Source organism: Gambusia affinis, linkage group LG01 (genome assembly GCF_019740435.1).
Source record: "Gambusia affinis linkage group LG01, SWU_Gaff_1.0, whole genome shotgun sequence".
In the NCBI taxonomy this organism is placed as follows: domain Eukaryota; kingdom Metazoa; phylum Chordata; class Actinopteri; order Cyprinodontiformes; family Poeciliidae; genus Gambusia; species Gambusia affinis.
In genome coordinates, this window is record NC_057868.1 from 9,451,470 (window position 1) to 9,471,649 (window position 20,180).

Here is a 20,180-nt window from a genome sequence, read left to right on the forward strand (position 1 = left end):
GTGGCTACAAGTATTACTGACAACATCCTCTTGCCAAATCGGAGCAGACATTTCTTGCACAGTTGATTTGGACATAAAATCTGCCAATGGCATCATATAAACAGATAAATTAATCAAAATTGCAATAATTCTTTCAGTCCTCTGAGGAAATGTGAGTTTATAAGTCTAGGTGTACTAAAGGGTTGAAAGAGCAGATTATCAAATAAAGCTACATTTTCCAACAGGAGGTTAGTCCAGTTCTTATTCGGTGACGTCTTTTTGTTTGACCACATGAATAAGTTGTACAAATTTAAGCAGGAAAAAGTCTTCACACCCTTGGGGACAATGTGGCATGTTTATACTTTTTTATACATGTTGTGTGGCAGTTCCATTTGTTTAAGCAGTTATGAATATTTAAAAGAGTGAAACTGTTGCAGGAGGCTCTGGGTACAAAAGTACTCTCAGCAGAATATTCATTACCTATAAATATTTTAGTTCTCATTTCGCCTTTTCCCATTGACTCATCTTATGTGTTGCCTTAGTGCCTTCTCAGAGGGGGGAATTCATGCTCAGTGCAAAACATCTTGAGACAAGTTTGTTTATAATGCTGTATTGCTAAAACCAAATGTAACAGAATGTCATTCACACTACGTTCTAATCTGCATAGCTGTATCTTCTCTCAAGTAATCAGTCAAAAGAGCAATAGAGTCAGCCTGCTTCTCATAAAAAACCCATACAACTTGAGTTTATTTCCTTTGCAAAAATGTCACTGAATCTGCATTGTTTAATAACATTCATTCATCCAATCAAATAACACTCTGCAGCTTATTCAGGGGGAATCCAAAGGTGTTTCAAGGCTAAAAGAGAGATCCTCAAATTAACGGACTTACTGATTCTGACTGCACCCCAGTGACCACATCTCCTACTATGCCTGAAACTTCCCTGTTTGGACTTTACAGATCTAAAGCTGCTAGTACAGTGTTTCCTATTTTGACATGTATGCTACTACATTGAAAATCATGTGTTATTTGGTTCTAAACATATAGATATGAAAGACAATTTTTGGAGCATCAAACAATTAAGTGTATTTATATCCATACTGCTTTTAATGCACTTTGGTGTTGAATATGCAGCTCTGGAAAAATTTAACAGAGCGCTTAAAATGATCAGTTTATTTATTCTATGAACTACTGACAACATGTCTCTTAAACTCCAAAATGTAAAATGTAAAATGCAGAAATGTAGTATTTATTTGAAATTTATTTGAAATCGAGAAGTGGTCAAAATAACAAACAGATTCAATGCTTTCAGACCTCAAACAATACAAAGAAAAGAAGTTCATATTCATTTAGAAACAACAATAGTAATATTTTAACTCAGAAATAGTTCAATATTTGGTGAAATAACCATAAGGTTTTCAATCAAACTCAGTGAAGTGGTCTCTTAATTTCTTTCCAGCTGAACATAAAATCAAAAATTAAACACTGGGATCCACCTCACGTTCACTTCAAGCATTCAGCATCCTGAGGTAAGTAAAGTATCTGCATAGTTTAGGGTGAAATTAAGTAATATTATTGTTGTGTAATTGTTCAACAATTTGCCTTAAGTTCCTTGAGGCCAGCCGAGTCCGAACTTGATGTTGGATGCTTCATGAACTGGATGGCATCATAATCTAATTATATGAAAGAAAAATGAAATAACTTTATAAATTCACTTTGTGTCACCTCCAGTGATTATTTTGCCTCCTTCATGACAAACAAAGGGAGCTGGAAGTTGTGTTTGCTTTCACTGTGAGAGCAATGCAGGCTTAAACGAAGTGAATCCTGCAGTGTAATGGAGCAAACAATGGGGGATGTTATGTCCTGACAGGCATACCAATAGCATGGCTTTTAGCAGTAGGTTCATGGCTGTAGAGCCAATGTCTGTGCAAATGCTTCTGTTTTCACACTCTGCTCCCAGTTCAATAAAAAGATCCATCTCATGTGATTGAGTTTCAGGTATGTATTGGTCCACAGTGCAAATCAGTTCATAGATTTTCAATACACTTTTCATAATGAACACTTTCATTCGTCAATAACTGCATTTAACATGCGTTGCAAAGCAACAAGCCTACTAGCTGGAGTGTAAAGCAAAAATTATCTTTATTTTCTTAAGATGTAGTTTGGTTCCAATTAGACACAATCTCTAAGTTCTAACATAAAAGCGAAGCTAAAAAACAAATCTCTTCAGCAAGTTCAAGTAAATTGGAAGGATGCAATTAACCTCAAACAGCTGGTAACAAGCAACTACTCTGCAGTTCCTGGGTGTTTACTTGAGCAATTTTAGGTGACAAACGATGCAGGAAAAAAAAGGAAAATGTCACCACTATAAACGCAAAAAACACATCACTTCTACTAAGCTCTGAGATTTTTATGGCGAGTCATTAGCTGGTTAAGGATGGACACATCTGTTTCTAAATGCCTTCAATGTCAGACTTATGAATTATTCAGAAAACAAGATTAACATACAGGATCAATTAATGGTCAACATGCTGACATGTACATAAAAAATGCATATTGATCCATTGAATGTACTTATAAGGATAAATATGGTCATCTCCAAAAATGCAAGTTCTTTGGAATAGGACATATGTATTCCTCTTTTCTTTTTTTTTTTGCTAAAGTTTCATATTAATTCTGCTGAGTCCCCTTTTAGAGCCCATTTTTTAGAGCATGGTTTGTTGGAGAGGTTTTACGTAGTTAGCATTTCACCCAGAGTAAACAAATTATTTTCCTTTTGTTAATATACAGATTTGTTTCCTTCAGTGGATTAAGATTATAGCTAATCTGAGTGAAAAGAGCTGTTATTCAAAAACATAAATCCCAGGAAATTACAGAACTTTATAAAAATATCATAGCTGTTTTAATAAACAAAAATAAAACACCCACCCAACTATCTCCGGAAGAAAAAAAAAGAGTTCTTAAAACAGATTTAAACTTATAACAGTAAGGATTTGGGATATAAATGTAATCAAACAATCTCTTTCCTGTGCATTTTGTTTTTCAAGAAAGGTCTAGAGTTCGTCCAGTTACCTTAATGTAAGAGAGACCATTTTCTAGTCGTTGAAGTCTAAACTTATTTACACTGAAGCGCTTTGGTTGGTCCATTTTATTCAGAGTCGCCTGAATGAAACAGTAACTTTGAAACTGAATGACTATCTGAAGGAAAGGAAAGGTAAAGTAAAAATTAATAGAATGGTGTTCACTTGAATTGTTTAATATTTTTGTCATTTGCGCAGCATTTCATAACGATAGTTGCTGTGCAGGCACATTCTTTGCCTGTCCCGTTTTGCTGTACTTGCAACACAGAGAAAGGTCATTGTTACAGTTTGCAGCCAACCATGAATCCCAGTGTAAAAAAACATAGTACTCAATGGAGATGACAATCTAATCCAAAAATGACAGATGTTCAAAGGGGTTTGCATGAAGTGATGTGACAGTTTGAGATCGGAGTCACTTTAACATCTGGTCTGGTTTTGCATGGCTTCACAATGTTTATGAAATACATAATAAAAATCATGGTAAAATCCCTTTTTTAAAACATAAAGTCAATACATATTCCAACTACTGCTAAAACAATATTAAATTGATTACTATGATTCTGACATTCTTATTTGTTTATTATTTTAATTTTGTCTCATGAACAAATTACTGAATGCACTAATAGTATTTTAAAGAGAAATCAGCCAGATATTTCCTTTACCCCTATCAAATATTTACAATTTTGTTTCTGACAGTTAATGAGATCAAATTAAAGTACTATTGCAAGTTGTGAGTCAAAATGCATATTAGCCAAGGAATATTTAGACATTGGTAGGTGTATTTTAAGCTCCAAACCAAAATGCTTAATGAGAAGGTCCTACATAGTCTTTTTACAGAGTATTTACAAGTATCCTGCAAATAGATTAACCAAATTTGTGTTTTAAGAAGAGACGTCAGTAAATGCAACTGTAACTATGAGGGTTTGAATATGTAACAAATAATACAGTATGGCTGTGAAAAGGTATTTACTCAAAAACAGACTTCTTTGTTTATTTTTTGTTTTTGCGACATTTAATTGTCCCACATGCTAGAACACATTTTTATATGAAGCAGAGATGAGCTTATCAAATACAATTTTTGTTTTTCTTTTTATTTAATAAATGGTTTAATTTGTTAAGGTTAAAAACAAAACAGCAACAAAAATGATGTCCACATACTTCCTTTTAAGTTTTCTACAGAAGATCAAAAGTCATAATACTATCAATTACAACAAGGAGCAGAAGCAGCGGACCCTCCATCAAATCACCATCACCATGTCTAACGATTGGTATGATGTTCTGTTTCTGAAATGCTGTCGGCTTTGTGCCTGATGTAACTGGAGGCACATCTCTTACAACCCTCCACTGTCTGTCTTGTCATATTTTCCCTAAAAGGGTTTGGGATCATCATGCTTGGGAAATGTGAGATGGATCTTTGTGTCCTTTTGGGTCAACAGTGGTTTTGGCCTTCAAATTCTCCCAAGGATGGCATTTTTACTCGGTTTCTATTTCTCATATTTTTGAATTACAAACATCGAACACAACAGAGACCTTCAGTGCTTCAGATGTTGTTCCGGGTTTTTTTTGTGACCTTTTGGATGAGTCATCAACGTTCTCTTTGAATAATTTAGGAAGACCAGTCACTCCTGGAAAGTTTCCCTAATGTTTTTTTTTTTTTTCATTTATGGATAACAGCTCTTACTGTGGTTTGCTGCAGGCCCAAAACTTAAAAATTGACTTTGTAACCATTTCTGGACTGACAGATGGCGCTGACTTTCTTTGATCTTGAACTCTGTTCTTAAACTTCTGGAAACAGGGACATGACATTTAGTCTACTTCATACTGTTAATGCATATTTGAATTATAATTAACCAAGATGTGCTATTACTATTCATATAAAACGGCACAAAAATTTTAGAGTTCTGTGCAGTGACAGCAATGATGTTGACAGCAGCTCTTAATTGACAACAGTAATTTTTTTTTCTTCCACTGATTTGTAAATTATTTTAATTAAATCTGGATTTGCATATGTGTCAGACAGTCAGGTTGCTGTCCGAGCAGCATGCCGTGATGTCGGCCAGCTCCATTTGAAACTGTACACACATTTTCCCTCCTTGTTTGCTCGTATCGATCCGTCTGTCACAACATCAAACCCAGCCACCCACAGACAGCAAGCATACACACGCACACTTGCACTTATTTATTTTCCTTTGTTTCAGGGTGAAGCAATACTTACTTTTATTTCCCCTTCCTAACATGATCACACTTGCCTAAATCTTTCCTTCATCTCGATACCTTTCTCAACACCAACCCAACATGCCTACACGGAGAGAGAAGTGGCTCGGTGTCAATAAAATAGCACAGTGAGAATGAGCAGAGATCAACAACTTGAAGCTCAAAAGCATCTCTTCATCACATATTCCCAATGTGCATTTATATTAAAGTAATTTAGCACTTCTCTTTCAGTTTTCCCATGTGGCTGCCATCATCTTGTGAGGGGCTTGTTGTAGTGTTAAGTGTTGATGATGTAACTCCCAGTATTCTCCTGCAACACTGATATTACACGCGTTCTCACACACCCCTGGGTCTTGAGTCAATAACTGAAGGCAGCTGGCTTTGATTGCACTTATCAGTTCACATTCAATCCCCGTCCATCTCCATTTAGCACACATTGCACAGGGATTATCTTGCTGAAACTTCACGAGATAAACCGTTCCCTCAACCAAAAAAAAAAAGAAGATATTGCATGAAGCTTGATGGCCCCAATGCAGTCAATAAGAAAGTAATTGAACGCAGTGTAATTTTTTTTTTTATTATTATTGGAACAAGTTCTTTATTCTCTAAAGCTTTTGTCTTCAGAAGGAGTGTTGCCCTGAACTGCATCATCTCCTTTTTTTTTTTTTATCCACCATAACTTTGTCTGTGGCTGGCTTTTGTCAGTCTGCATGACAGTTTAATAGTTGAGTGAATCAGATGCTTTACCTGAAAACACGGCAGAGAGATTCACCAAGCCGAATTGGACTGATAAGAAAAAAAGACCTTGGAAATCTCTTGGCTAGTATAAAGAAATTCAAGTAAACAACAAAGTATCATTCAGAGCCCTGCTGCAAACCCCTCAATGTACTAATGAAGCAGCAGATACAGCAATTGTGAAGTGGAAAGAAAATGCTGTTTTATGTGATATCATTAAATAAGAGTCAGTGCAGTCAATTACCTTCACATTTCAGCTCCTGTAATTAGAAAATAATTCATCTGGGAATAATTCTATCTTTGCATGAATGTAGCTGTTGTGCAAAGGCCTCAAAAAAATTTTTTTAAAAGAGCAAAGGAAACGACAATACTAAAAAATGTAGCAGATGGGAGATAGGTCAGTGATAAATTTGCAGAAAAGTTTAAAGTAGGGTTAGGTTACAAAACAATGTTCAATCCATCATCTGAGAATGGAAAGAGTGTCGCACAACTGCAAACCTGCCGAGACATGACATTCCACCTAAAAGTATGCATTAATCAAAGAAGCACTAAAGAGGCAAAGAGTAAATCTGGAGCAGCGACAGAGCTCCTGAATACACGGATCTCCATGCCACAAATTTGTCCAATAAGAGGAAATCCAGTGAAACCTCTACTTGTTTTTGCTACAAATCACATGAGTGATAGTGCAAACAGAAGGTCAGGCAAGATAAAATTGACCTGCCTTCAAACAAAAAACTATGTGTGAGGGGGAGGTTTGCACTGCATCAGACCCTGATCACACCCAGTCCATGGTGACACAGGGTGGTGGCAGCATGATGCAGAGAGGTTGCTTGTCTTAAAGGGAAGCAACACCTTACGTATCAGAAATGATGACAAGACGGGTTGAGGTAAATACAAAACAATCCTGAAAGAAAACCCATTAGAGGCTTCAAATAACTTGAGTCTGGGGCAAAGGTTCACCCTTCAGCAGGACAACTCTCCTGAGCATTCAGATAGAAAGGTTTAGATCGACTCATCCTCACATGTTATAGCCCTGTCAAAGTGGACTCCTAAACCAAGTGAGAAGCATTTTTAGATTTCAGATGTGTAAAGCTGGCAAACACACACCTAATCTGTGAAAGTAATTGCAATGAAAGGTGGTTCTACGATATATAGACAACTTAGGGAATGAATACAAATGCATCTCAGTAGTTTTTTTTTTTTTTTTTTTTTTAGATTTTTATGTATTTTTAGCTATATGTAAATTATAGGTTATTTTAGTTACACTAACAATTATGAAGCTTGAGTTGAACTTTCACATAAGGTTCTGGCTATAATGTGACAAAATGTCACAACAAGTGTTCTTATTTTTTATGCATCACACTTTGTTAGATAATCAATATGAGTAAATACTATATGAAATATCTATATGTGGATGACTGTAAAATATACTCTGGGATCTATTAATATGGAAAAAAAATGTTAATCACAAATAGGTTAACAAACAGAGAAAACACAAAAATACATTAGATGCTTAGCATTGACTAGAGAACATAGATAGAATCAGAATCAAAATCAGAAGACTTGAATTACCTTAGAACAAACAATATGTCTACATAGAGTTGCTACATTACAGATTGTAAATCAAAAATAAACCCTCATCAGTGTTTTAGTCTTCAGTGTCTCCTCAAGTAATTTAGTGGAAATGATATCTGTTCTGTGAAGCTGCATCCCTAGAGTGCACAATAATCTCACATATCACTAGGTGGCATTGTTACACCTCAGGAGGAAGGACTGCCAATAAAATATACATACATTACCATAGCAACAGCATTCACTCCTCTTCTTTTCTTTCTGTTGTACAGTTGGCTCATATAAAGTAGGGGTAAAACTGCTAAAGATAAATTGAGAGGTTTCACTTTAGGCCAAATGTTTTTTTGTTTGTTTGTTTTTTTACTGTAATTGGTCTTATGCAGAGGAGCATATGTGGTCAGAATTGGACAAATCATACCTAAAATCAGTGAGACGCCTCGAGCCAGACAGAAAACAAAACTCAGGGTCAAGATAAGAGGCCCATAATGAGGCGGTTGCCTCATTTTGGGCCTCTTATCTTGAGAATCTGTGAACTCCTACAGTCATTTGTTCCTCCTACAATAAGAAGGTTACATCAATCTCCAGATTTCTGCATTCATTGCTGTTTGCAACAATTGGATTGAATCCTCACTGTAGTGACTTGCAGTCACATCTGGATTTATGTGAGCACGTACAATGCAAAAGATAATGACATGCTTTAGTTTTCATTTTGGAGAAAGTGAGTGAAATGTTAGGTAAATGTCTAATGAGGAAAGAGAAACAAAAATGGAGGACAATATAAAATAGATAAAATAGCTATTATGTACCATCAGTGGCACAGTGGTGAGCATCCTGATTTGATTTTTCGCATTGGGTTCTGTCTCCCTGTGCACGTCTGGGTTCACTGTGTATTTCGACTTCCTCCCACAGTCCAATAACATGGCTGTTGGGTTAATTGGTCTCACTAAAGTGTCCTCAGGTGAGAGAGGGCATATGTGCATATTTGTCTGTCTTGTGTATTTCTGTGTTGGCCTGTAATGGACAGGCCCCCTGCTCAATAATCACTTGGAAATAGGCACCAGCCCACCAGTGATCCCACAAGGATAAGTGGGCATAGACTATAAATGGACAGTCTACAAACTTTTATATAATTAGGAAATCATTCAAACTCTTTCTATAGATTGTTTTTAATTTTTTGTGTTCTCTTATTATAGTTATGATCCAATACCTTATATATTAGTGCTAAGTTTTCATTATGTGCTGTATTTAGTGCACAGTGCCTTGCAAAAGTAAGGATAATGCTTAAATTTCACATTATAGCCACAAGCATAGCTGATTGGGAATTTATGACGAACACAGTGGTACTGTAATAATTGCTAAGTGGAAATACAAGAATAGTTTCAAAGCTTTTTTGTTTTTTTCACAAATACAATTCAAGGAAGCATGCATTTATTCAGCTTTCTTTACTCTGATCGTTCTTCATAAAATCTAGTGCAACTAATTTCCCCTGGAAGTCACTCAGCTTTTAAACAGAGTCCACCTGCGTCCAACTCAACTTCAGTATAAATCCAGCTATTTTGTGGAGGAATAAGAGGACTTAGAGAATATTAGTGAACAAACAGCTTCTGAAGACCAACACAGCAGATTGCTCAGGCTTATGAAATAATATCCAAAGCTAAGAACACCTGAGCATTGCTCAAACAATCATACGATATTAAAGAATGGCACAACTGCAGCTTACCAAGCCTTGACCTTTAGGCAACAGTGATGGGCTGCGGAAGGAGAGCATTCCTCAGAAAAGCAAACAAGAGGAAAACAATCTCTTCTGAGGAGCTGCAGAGATCCACTGCCCAGGTGGGAGAATCCATTCATAGGACAATTAGCTGTGTATTTTACAAGTCTGTCCTGGCAGGAAGAAAGCCATAAAGTGCTGTTATCAGTTTTCCACATGTCAAGTGGATAACACAACAAACGTGTGCATGAAGATGCTGTTTTTAGACAAAAGCGAAATAGAAAATGTACCCTGTATACTCTGTGTTTGATGTAAAACCAGCACACACTGAACACATCATCTCTGTGGTGAAACACGGTAATGGCAGAATCATGCTGTGGCAATAATTATTTCAAGATAGATCAGAGCTGGTGAGAAGATGGGTGGAGTTGAAAGCATTTTAAAACAAAATGTGATGGTTTTAACACATTTTCTGTTACCAATGAGAAAACACATCTTGTGTTATTTTCCACACTGTAAGTGTTTCTCTAAACAGAAAAGAAACATGTTAGGAGCTGTAAAAGACTCCAAATCGTCTAGGAATAATGTCACTTAAGATCAAACATAGAACAGTTTTTAGATCAAAACATGTGTGTGTGTCAAAATGACTTTGTTCATGTCCAGACATGAATCCAAACATAAATGTTGCAGGACTTGTTTACAGAGACAAGCCAATCTGCCCAAGTTTGAGCAATTTGCAAAGAATAATTGACAGACATTTCACTCTATATATGTGCAAATGTCAGAGATATAAGCCAAAAGCCAAAAGGTATTTCAGTAAAATATTGACTGAGGAGATTTAAACACAATGGTAAAGGTCAAGGGGCTCATTGCTGAATCACAGGCAATTTCAAAGGCAATTTTACAGCGTGGTTAAGTCATCTGGAAATAGTGTGACATGTTTATGATTCAAGGCGTGGTTATTAAATGGTGACACTTGGCCTCTGTTAGTTTAACCCGCATTAGTGCTATAATAACCACACCCTCCTTCAGGTTTAAGTCTCCTTGTGTCTACTTTAAAGTATGATCGATACGAATGTAAACATTTCCGTTTTGCTAAAAGAAGTGACAAAAGAGCATCAGCGACAGGATGTTTTAGCTATTGGTGGATAAGATACACAGAGCATTTTTTTTTTTGAATGGGTTCACTACATAATGGAGGTGACGTGTTTGCGTAAACTCAGAGGGTGCGGTGGACTAATAGAGTGCAAACAGATGCACCTGCGCTTTACAGTCACCTAATGCGACATACAGTAAAAGCAGCTTAATATTCTCAGTGAAATAATCATCATAATATGTCGATTTGGTGAATTTTAGACAGGAGTGAGGGAAGTTATCTCGGCAGCAAACGTGTCTGAATAAACAGCCACACATTCAAGTCACTAATAATGTTCCAGAGATCGGTAGTAGGCTGCTGTTTTGCATATTAGCCTGTACGCAGGTAACGTCAGAGGTGATATATGTGCTCGAGGGCACAAGAATGACGCTGCTGTTACGCACGAGCGCGCAGCAAAAAACATTTACCCACTTTTCACTCCAGGCCCATCCGTACCTATCATGATCTATGACAAGAGACACTCGGCGCACGCAGAGTCGCTCCTTGTCCTTTGACCCCACAAGCTTCTAAAATAGAGGAACAACCTTGCGGAGACGTGGGTCGGAGCGGCGATTGTTAACTTTCTGTGTTGCCCGTCACTCAGCAGACTTTCAGGCGGTCAACAGCGGAGGTTATAAAACTTGCGGTAAAGTTTACACGGCAGTGGCGTTTGTTAGTTCTCCCACTGCGGAGTGGACGTTTTCTTCTCTAAACATTTCATCGGAAGCCAAGAGAGGTCCTGCTCTAAAGCTGCTCTGCTTGTGGGTGAGTTTTAAATTTCCATACCTCTATTCCGAGTTAAGTTTGCATCGCAATGAAAAAAAGGGGAGTAGCTATTGAATTGATCACATATTAAAAAAGTTGAAACGGGCATCCAGGACCAGCCCAAGTTACTATCAGAGTTTGTGGCTGATTATGTTCTGGCTCAAAGAAATTAGCTGTTTTAATAAAAAATAACAAAGTGCATTTCTTTTCAGCTGTTGCTGCTGATTATTTACTTACCATAGCTTTACAGTCTGTGCTATAATTACTTCTTACTTTTGTATGAACTTTTTTATTTAACTAGAGGCTACTGCCAAACTACTCAAAAATGTGCCAAGAGCTGAAAAAGATAAAAAATCAAGACCTGAAAGTTGTTTGAATTCACAATTTGAAAAGCCCAGTATAATTTTATATATGTGTCAAGCCACCCACAGCACCATGATAAAGTGTTTAAAGGCTTATAAGTTTTTCTGTTTCTGTCTCACGTCTCAAATCAAACAAACATACAAACCCTGACCCTGTATGATTACGAGTTATTCTCTCTAAAACTAATGACCAGTTGTGTTCCTCTTGGCATCAACAACTGTTATCAAATATTTCTTATAACAACTACTGAGACATGTGCACTGATAGGGAGTTATTGTGGCCCTGGTTTTCAGAGAATTATTTTTATAAAGCCAGACTTGAAGATTTTTGAGCATGAATTATCTGTATAGGGTCATGCCACAGCAATTGAATCAGGTTTAAATCCAGATGTGAATTGAGCAACTCTAAAACCTTTTTTTTTTTTTTTTTTTTTTTTTTTTTTCTTTTTTGTGCGCTTGGGCTTAAGGTTGGAAACTGATGGACACTCAGGACTTTCTGTCAGGAAACTGAATTCATGGTTATATTCATAAAGACAAATCACCTGGGCCCTTAACGAAAAAAATAGATTACCTCCATAAAGTTTGGTTGTCAGTATGATTTTGTTCTTTTGAATGGCTGTTCAGATATGATGGGATGTGTATTTTCTTTAAAAAAACAAAAAAACAAAAAACTTTTAATTTTTCTTTCTAGTCCACAGAATATTCTTTTCAAATAGGAAAATAATTTTAGAGGAGCTTTTGTGATCTTTTAGGTAAGCAATGATTTTCACATTGGATGTCTCTGTTGAAGATTATTATCTTTTTATTAAATTCTAAATGCTGACCTCAGCTGAGGTCTTCTGTGATTTAAATGTAATTCTGGGTTATTTTGTGGATAAGTCTAAAATTCACGCCTTACTGTTTCACATAAAGCCAGTTTGCTTTCACAAACCCCCTTTTTTCATATTAAATACAATACAATCCTGCTGTAAGGATTTTAATATCACACTAAACGACTCGGGTAATTAAAATGCATTAGATCTTCTAAAATATATTTCATTATGACCAAAAAAAAAAAAAAAAAAAGCAAAAGTAGAGCAAATCTGCCAAGAGGCAAATACTTCACTGGACTGTTTTTTTTTTGTTTGTTCTGAGCTCAGTAAAACTGTACAGAAAATGGTGGATAGTAAATATTGAAAAGTGAAAAGGTGAGCCCTGAAAATAAATTCTGCTTAGGACGTACTACCTCACTTGCAGTGCAGTACTTGCAGAACTTACATTTTACCACTGTTTCTGTTGTGAGTGAAAGGAAGTGCTGGTGGTTTAGGTGACATGAGTATTTGGCCTGGCTGTTCAGCTGTCTGAAGCTTTGGGCAAAATATGGCCCAGTGTTTTTCTGTGAGTGACCCAGCTTGACTGAAATGTGATAATTGCAGGGAATCTTGCTCCCTGCTGTGATGTTTAGTTCGAGCTTTCAGCAGATTAATAGACACGAGAGCCGACTGTCACATGAGATCAGGATAAATCTTGAAACGCATCCTGTGCTGGGATAGTTGTGAGATCCCCTTCACATTCAACAAACAGGGTCTTGTTTTTTCACATTAGAGAATAAACAGAAATGTGCAGAAAAATTATAACTTAGAAAATTATGCTTATAATTCCTTTAACAGTATAAGAAGATTGAGCTGTTGGATGGTGTACCTTAAACTTACTGCCTTTACTCAATAAATGCCATCAGTTAAAAATCTGATGCATTATTCATTTAATATCATGGACGTTAACTTCACTGCATGAAAAAAAGAAAGTGGTCTACGTTTTATTTTTATATAATATTTTAAACCATTAAAACATAGTGCTCACCAATTAGACACACCGTTGTGACCAGACACAGGAATAGCAGGTAGGATTAATAGAGCAGGAACTGAACACTTTGTCCTCCAAAGTTGATGCATTAAAAGCAGCAAGAATATGTATGTAAAAAAATCCAAACAGATCTAACAAGGATCAAATTGTGGGAGCAGATGTGCAGTTTTTGTGGTGTGTTCCTGCTTTGTAGTGGTCAGTTTATTTATCAAGAGGAGACCAGTCAAGGATTGAAGTTAAACATCCTAACTGGCCAAGTGAGTTAGTTACTGCCTTGTGTCAGCTGAAAACAGAGATCACTGTCATGTTGTGTGCTTCATTTCTTGCCATAAACACAAATCGGACAGTTTGCTGTGAAATGCACCAAGAAGAAAAGATCATCTGACCTTGGCCAAAGTTAATTTCTATTTATGAAAATAAACCAAAAAGACATCACACACCTACAAAGTGTTTAAAACTTTAAAATAGTAGATTTCCAACACCCAGATTGTCTGTAACACTTATCAACCAAACTCATCTCCACACCATATATGGTTCTTCAGTGCAGATTAGATTTTTGAATGGCCAGAGGTAGCTTAGGCGAGGGCTCCACTTTTAAGGCTTATGACATCACTGTTTTTATGAAAGTCTATGGTGCATGGTGCATGCTGCAGTCAGGGTGAAAACACACATGCTAATACTTAGATGACAATATCTTAGTGACTTATGTACTGTACAGCCTTAGAATAGATGCAGTATTTAGTAGGTTTTTATATTTCCCTGCAATGCATTTGTACTCTAGCTGTCTGTAATATCTTTTGGTGGCTGGATGGACTCTCTCTGCCCTTCCACATCTGACACTGACTTTAGATTGAGAGGCTAAAGCTCCAGGGACATGAAAAAGCAAAAGAAGTCTGAGGAAAATGAAGGTTAATCAGAGTTGATACCGTCACCACAGAAGTGAACAATAGTATTGTACCAGCACATTTCCAAATAATCTGCACCTCTGTTATTAACAAGACCGCAAAGGTTATAGCTTACATGTTTATGTGGCTGCAAAATGTTTAACTAAAAAGCTGGTTGTGGAAAATGAGCCTGGTGTGATTTATTAGCTCTGTTTCATTTCAGTAACTTGGTTCAAAGTTATGGAACATAAATTGTTTAATTAGAGCTTGAGAGACTGGATTATATTCTGCTGAGCTAATAAAAACATTTCTGATTTGCCAGTACTGCCCATAGATTACCTTTCTGGAGCCATGAGCAATTTGCTCTTTAAAGGAGGATATTGCTAGGATTTTTGAGAGCTTCGTTTTTACTGAATAAATTACAGATGTAAACCCACATGAAAATGTCAAAGTGGCAATTACCAGATAACACACTGAAGAAGCTTGTAGTTTCCCAAATATTACAGCTTTACTTGGATCATAAATCCATGGGACTTACTCAAGTTGGAGTGGTTTTGTCGAAGTAATCATTTATTTCTTGGAAAAACCCAGATATCCAGGTTTCCCTGTGTAAACAATAATAAGTAAAAAGTGATCTGAACCCTTTAGAACCTGCATTTTCTGGTTTATTGGAGGCAGAGAAAGGATGAGAACACTCTTAAATGTCACAGGGTGAATTGTCTGAGTGCACCTTTCTGAAGTTGGAGAATGAATTCAAACTGACAGTGAATTCACGCAGGAAATAACACAACAGCTTGAGGAGTCAGCAGGGAAACCTACACATCTCAAGGGGTTGTTGCAAACAGATTTACTGACAAAATAGAAGGTAGTAATAAAATCTCAAACACTTGAGGACACAAAAGTTGTTTGCAATGGTAAGCCTCTTTTACAGATTAAAGGTCTGATGTACCTAAATATAAGCGTAAAAATACTGCTAAAAAAACGTACCTAGAAATTGATCTGCTTAGAAACGAAAGAATGAGTGAGTGAGATCTAGACTCCGTCTGACACAACACAGTCCATTTGGTCAAAGTTTCAGGCTACTGTGTCATATTAGCAGACTTTGTAATTGTTTTAAAAAAAAATACATACGATAAATGAAACAAAAAGGTCAATATTAGTTGAATCATTAACAAGGGCTGTGTAAAAATTGCAATTTTGATCATACTTCTGAGGAATTATATTATTTAGGAGAAAATATTTTATTAGAAGGGCTACACAGTGGTGCAGTTGGTAGAGCTGTTGCCTTCCAGCAAGAAGGTCCTGGGTTCGATTCCCGGCCCGGGGTCTTTCTGCATGGAGTTTGCATGTTCTCCCTGTGCATGCGTGGGTTCTCTCCGGGTTCTCCGGCTTCCTCCCACAGTTCAAAAACATGACTGTCAGGTTAATTGGTCTCTCTAAATTCTCCCTAGGTGTGAGTGTGTGTGTGAATGGTTGTTTGTCCTGTCTGTTTTCTGTGTTGCCCTGCGACAGACTGGCGACCTGTCCAGGGTGAACCCCGCCTCTCGCCCGGAATGTTAGCTGGGGATAGGCACCAGCAACCCTCCCGACCCCATTAGGGACAAAGGGTGTATAGACAATGGATGGATAGATGGATATTTATACAGGTGGAGGGGATACACAGAACACTGTGGGCAGCTGCAGATGCTTAGCATAAGTGTAGCTTTACGGACAAACAGGAAAATAAACGTGCCGCCATCCTGGCCACAACAACTGGGTGGCGGAGCGCATTGTGGCAGTACATAGCAGATGTGTTTCTGTGTGTGATGTAGGTACCAACAATCCCACCGCTTACACAGCTATAAGCGGTGAGCTATAATTGGCTGGGCAAGGTGAGAGTTTATCTATTAATTAAATTCACTGAAGATGAAGTCATAATCTAAAATCTGGAGTCTAGACTTTAGTATTTGTGAGCCTGATGGTTTATTATTAGATTGAATATAGTTTCAGATTTTTGTATAATCTTTTTCCAAGTTAGCTTTAAAAGTAAGCTGTTACAAGTTAATTATCTGAACTAGAGAAAGGTAATTATAGGGGATGCAGGGATATGAAAATTTGGGCCCAAGTTGAAATCCGATACTAGTGCCGCTGTTATGGCAGAATTTAGAAGTACTTTATTTCATCACATTTTTATTTGATTACTCAATTAATTGTCAGAATAATCAATAGATTACTCGATTACTAAAATAATAATTTACAACAGCTGTATTTTATACGTATTTCAACATTTCAGAGGAAAAAAACAAACAATAAAAACATGGAAAGTCACCAACCCTCAATCCCCAGGGGGACACAGACAGAAGATGCAACGCTGCCTCAGTAAATCATCATTCGTAGTTTTTCAGTGATCCTACACCCACGGATAGGGAGACACAGCATATGTCGCAACATGCTAGGCGTGTTGTCTCCAGCTCACTTCTCTCTTTCCCTGTCAAAGACATTTGGTGATAACTGCCCCTCAGCAAATTCTCTAATTGTATAATTAGTGCATGCTGCTGCAGTGCTCTGTTAAACCCTAAATTTGCAGGGTGGAGATCTAACAAATACACCTCATCAAGTCTTTTACATAGTGAACATTCCATACATTATGATTTGGAAACAGGCACACAAAAGTTCTTTTCTTTATTTAGCACATTTGACAGATCAAAAATGTTAAATATAATAGATATGCTGTGACAGGGTGAAGTATATTTAGATGCTGTCAGCATCTGAGCGGCTCATTGTTATCCATTGAGATCAGCTCGTGCGGTGTAAGAGGGGGTGAGTCTCTTAGCCACTTAATCAGTGCTACGCTGGGAAGAACAAAACTCCATGACAGTCACTTATAGTCAACAAAGTTATGGTATCAACGTGAAACCACTGCATGAAGTAGCAGAGCATAACCTAATAGTCATATTTAGTGGGCAAAGAAAGCTGATTGCGAATTACCTTTGCTCTTCAGAGCTCTCATGGGCTGCAATTTGTTGTTTGTTGCGTGGAATTGATTTTAGTGTTAAAACTTTGTTTATGAGGCATACGCAGTTGGAAACATTGTTAATTAGAAAAAGACAAAGACAAAAAAAAATTAGCTGAGAAAACGGTTAGCTGCCTCGTGTGAACATTGCTCATCACTGTATCGCTGAGAGATTCTTAAATTAATCCCATGTAAAGGTTTAAATCCTTGCAAATTTTGAATTATACGCTCTGTTTTAAATGTAAAATCACTGACAAATCACAATTAATGATGTGCTTGTTAAGCTGAATGCAGGGGAGCTTTTAAGTGGATGGCGAGGGCTCCAAATTATCTCTTGCTCCCTGCAGAGAAGAAGGAGTAAGTGTTTGGTTTTCTCCGAGATGCACAATAATCGCATCTTTTGCACATGAGTAGTCGGAGAGAAAGCCTTCATGTGGATTAGCTGTTTAAATGCTCTTTAGCATGATAATCTAGTACATGCATGAATTAATTAACACTCTTTGTACTCTGCAATCTGGTCTTGAGAGCGAATGCTACAACTTTCAGAAACATTACAACTGAATTTTGCCTGTAGTAACCCCTTAACTGTCAGCACCAAATGGGTCCGACAATGGGACCATGAGGACGTAGGTGTCATCATGGAAGTTAGTAGGTTAATTTTGTTTAATCTTTATATGTTAGATTCCATATGCAGCTTTATTCTATCCATAAGGTTCTAATGAAATTATATTGGTCAAACACTGAAACATCTGATTATTATTTAGGAGGGCAGGGGGTTATCTGAAAGGGTCCTAGCAGTGCTGAACTTCTTCCATTTCCAAATAACACAGACCACTTTGCACAGTCTAACTTTGAATGTCTAAAGACAAATCATTTTACTTCATTGCTAAGTTTCTGCCCTAATATGCACCTTTGTGTTAGATCATGTTACCACCATGTTGAATCAACTAAATGTACTGCAGAGGTACTTTTAAATAAGTTTTCAACGCATCTCAAAATGACCAGTGGATATCAAAATCAGTGTTGTACCAAAGAATGTCAAAATCTCTGGAAGAGGGAACACAATTTATTGATCTTATGGAGTATGTTGGCCTTTAATGATATTCTGTTCAGTTATTTAGTTATTTACTTAGTTGTGTTTTGTAAAGTATTGTTCAGGAAAAACAAAACAAAACAAAATTGGCAGCTCAGACCTCAAAGAAAACCTGAAACCAGTCTTACTGGCACTTCTCTCATTTGTTTATGAGACGTTGACTGAAATGTAAAACAATTCTTTATCATGCAACTCCCAGCTTGGATTCTTGCCTTAAAAAGACATCCAGCATCTTACTCGGTCATCTAATGATGCCATGAGAAGATGACCATGAAAGAGAAACTAAAGCTCGAATGTGTGTATTTGTCTGGAGAATTTATTGCTGCACTCTGAGGACAGTCAGTCCACATTTGGAATGCCAGGGAAATATTTACTGCAGTCACTGACACACAGGAACTCAACACCGTGTTTTAAAATGCCCTCTATTTCAATTAAAAAGCTGATTGCCTTCAATCTCGTCTGCCTTTTAAAACACTTGATGTATTTGCTATCTTCAGTGAGGGGATGAAGGCTTCTGCTCTGAGAAAAAACTTTCCAGTAAACTCTGCCAGCTTAGATACCAGGATTCTGGTTACCATGGAGCCTGGCTTTTGCTCTTTCCGTCCCAGTTCGTCCTAACTACGAAGAGCAAAGGTCGTGACCACTCTAGCCGACAAATGTTTGGAGGAATCAGCGCCTCACGCAGGAGACACAAATAATGGAATCCTGTCTGAGTTGGGTGATCCAGTTTAACTGCGGTCACCTATGCTGGTCCAAACTCCTCTTTACTCCCCACATGTGCTTAATTTACTGGAACGTTTCAGCAGGTTTGACGGTCAATAGACTGCATTCCTCCTGGTGAGTGAGGAGCATAGTTTGCTGGCTCCTAAAACGCTCTTCCCCCAACATTCATCTCGACTCTTGCTTATGAACAGTGTCCTCACTGTTGAGACTCAGGACAAACACTCATACTGAGTCAGAAATACAGAAATACGTTGTGACATCTGTGATCTATCCCCTTGTTGACTGTGACAGCATGTCCCTTTTGCTAGATTTGGAAGTAAACATCCTCTCTATATGTGGGCACCTCCTGTTAATTTGTCAATGGCTCAGTGAACATTTACTTTGCTGTGTCAAACAATGAAAACAGAACATAGCAGTTCTAGACATTCGATGAAAGATTATGATAGGTTTCACTGTCGAAGAGAAGATAAGGACATTGCTATGATGCACAGTCTTGTTCCTACACGCTCCTTCTTGTTAGGAATATAACTGCACTTGCTGTTCCCACAACTGATAAAGGGATAAAACTGGCTTCTTTGTCTCGCCAAAGTTTCCCTCCTGACATGATCCAAAATACAGCACCTTTCAAAAGTATTCATACCTCTAGAAGTTATTTACTCTTGGTGAATTTAAAACTACCTATTAGTGCATTTTATTTGGACTTTATGTGATGAGTCAGAGTAATGCACAATTGTTAAATGGAAAGAAAATGATATATGGTTTTCAAATAAAAATTTGAAAGCTGTTGACTGCATTTGTATTCAGCTGTCATGTGAAGGCCACTGAGGTTTGCTAGAAATGAGAGTATGTGTTAGTTCTCTTTAAAAGTCCCTGGGGATGTTCTTAGATCACATAATAATAATAATAATTTCTATGAAACAGGATTTAAAAAAATACATGATGGATTTTACCTGTAAATGGCTCACCAATGAAACCAAATATGATCTAAAAAATGTGGGCAATGAAAACAGAAATGGTTCAACAGACATCAATATTTTTCTCTTTTACAGGACGTAAATGCTATACAAGAAAGAAATTGTTGAAGGAGCTGAAGA

The 20,180-nt window shown here is 37.2% G+C and overlaps 1 protein-coding gene across 2 annotated transcripts in view; it reads left to right on the plus strand.

Moving 5' to 3' along the window:
- The first annotated feature begins 10,785 nt into the window (after positions 1-10,785).
- The window catches only part of LOC122834664 (neural cell adhesion molecule L1-like protein), a 61,584-nt gene continuing 52,189 nt past the window's right edge, over positions 10,786-20,180 (plus strand). Inside the window, exon 1 of one of the 2 annotated variants that reach the window (XM_044123356.1) lies at positions 10,786-11,190. The gene's annotated coding sequence lies outside the window, so the exon portion shown is untranslated. The remainder of the gene's footprint in view (positions 11,191-20,180) is intronic. The other variant, XM_044123325.1, reaches the window with a different exon arrangement.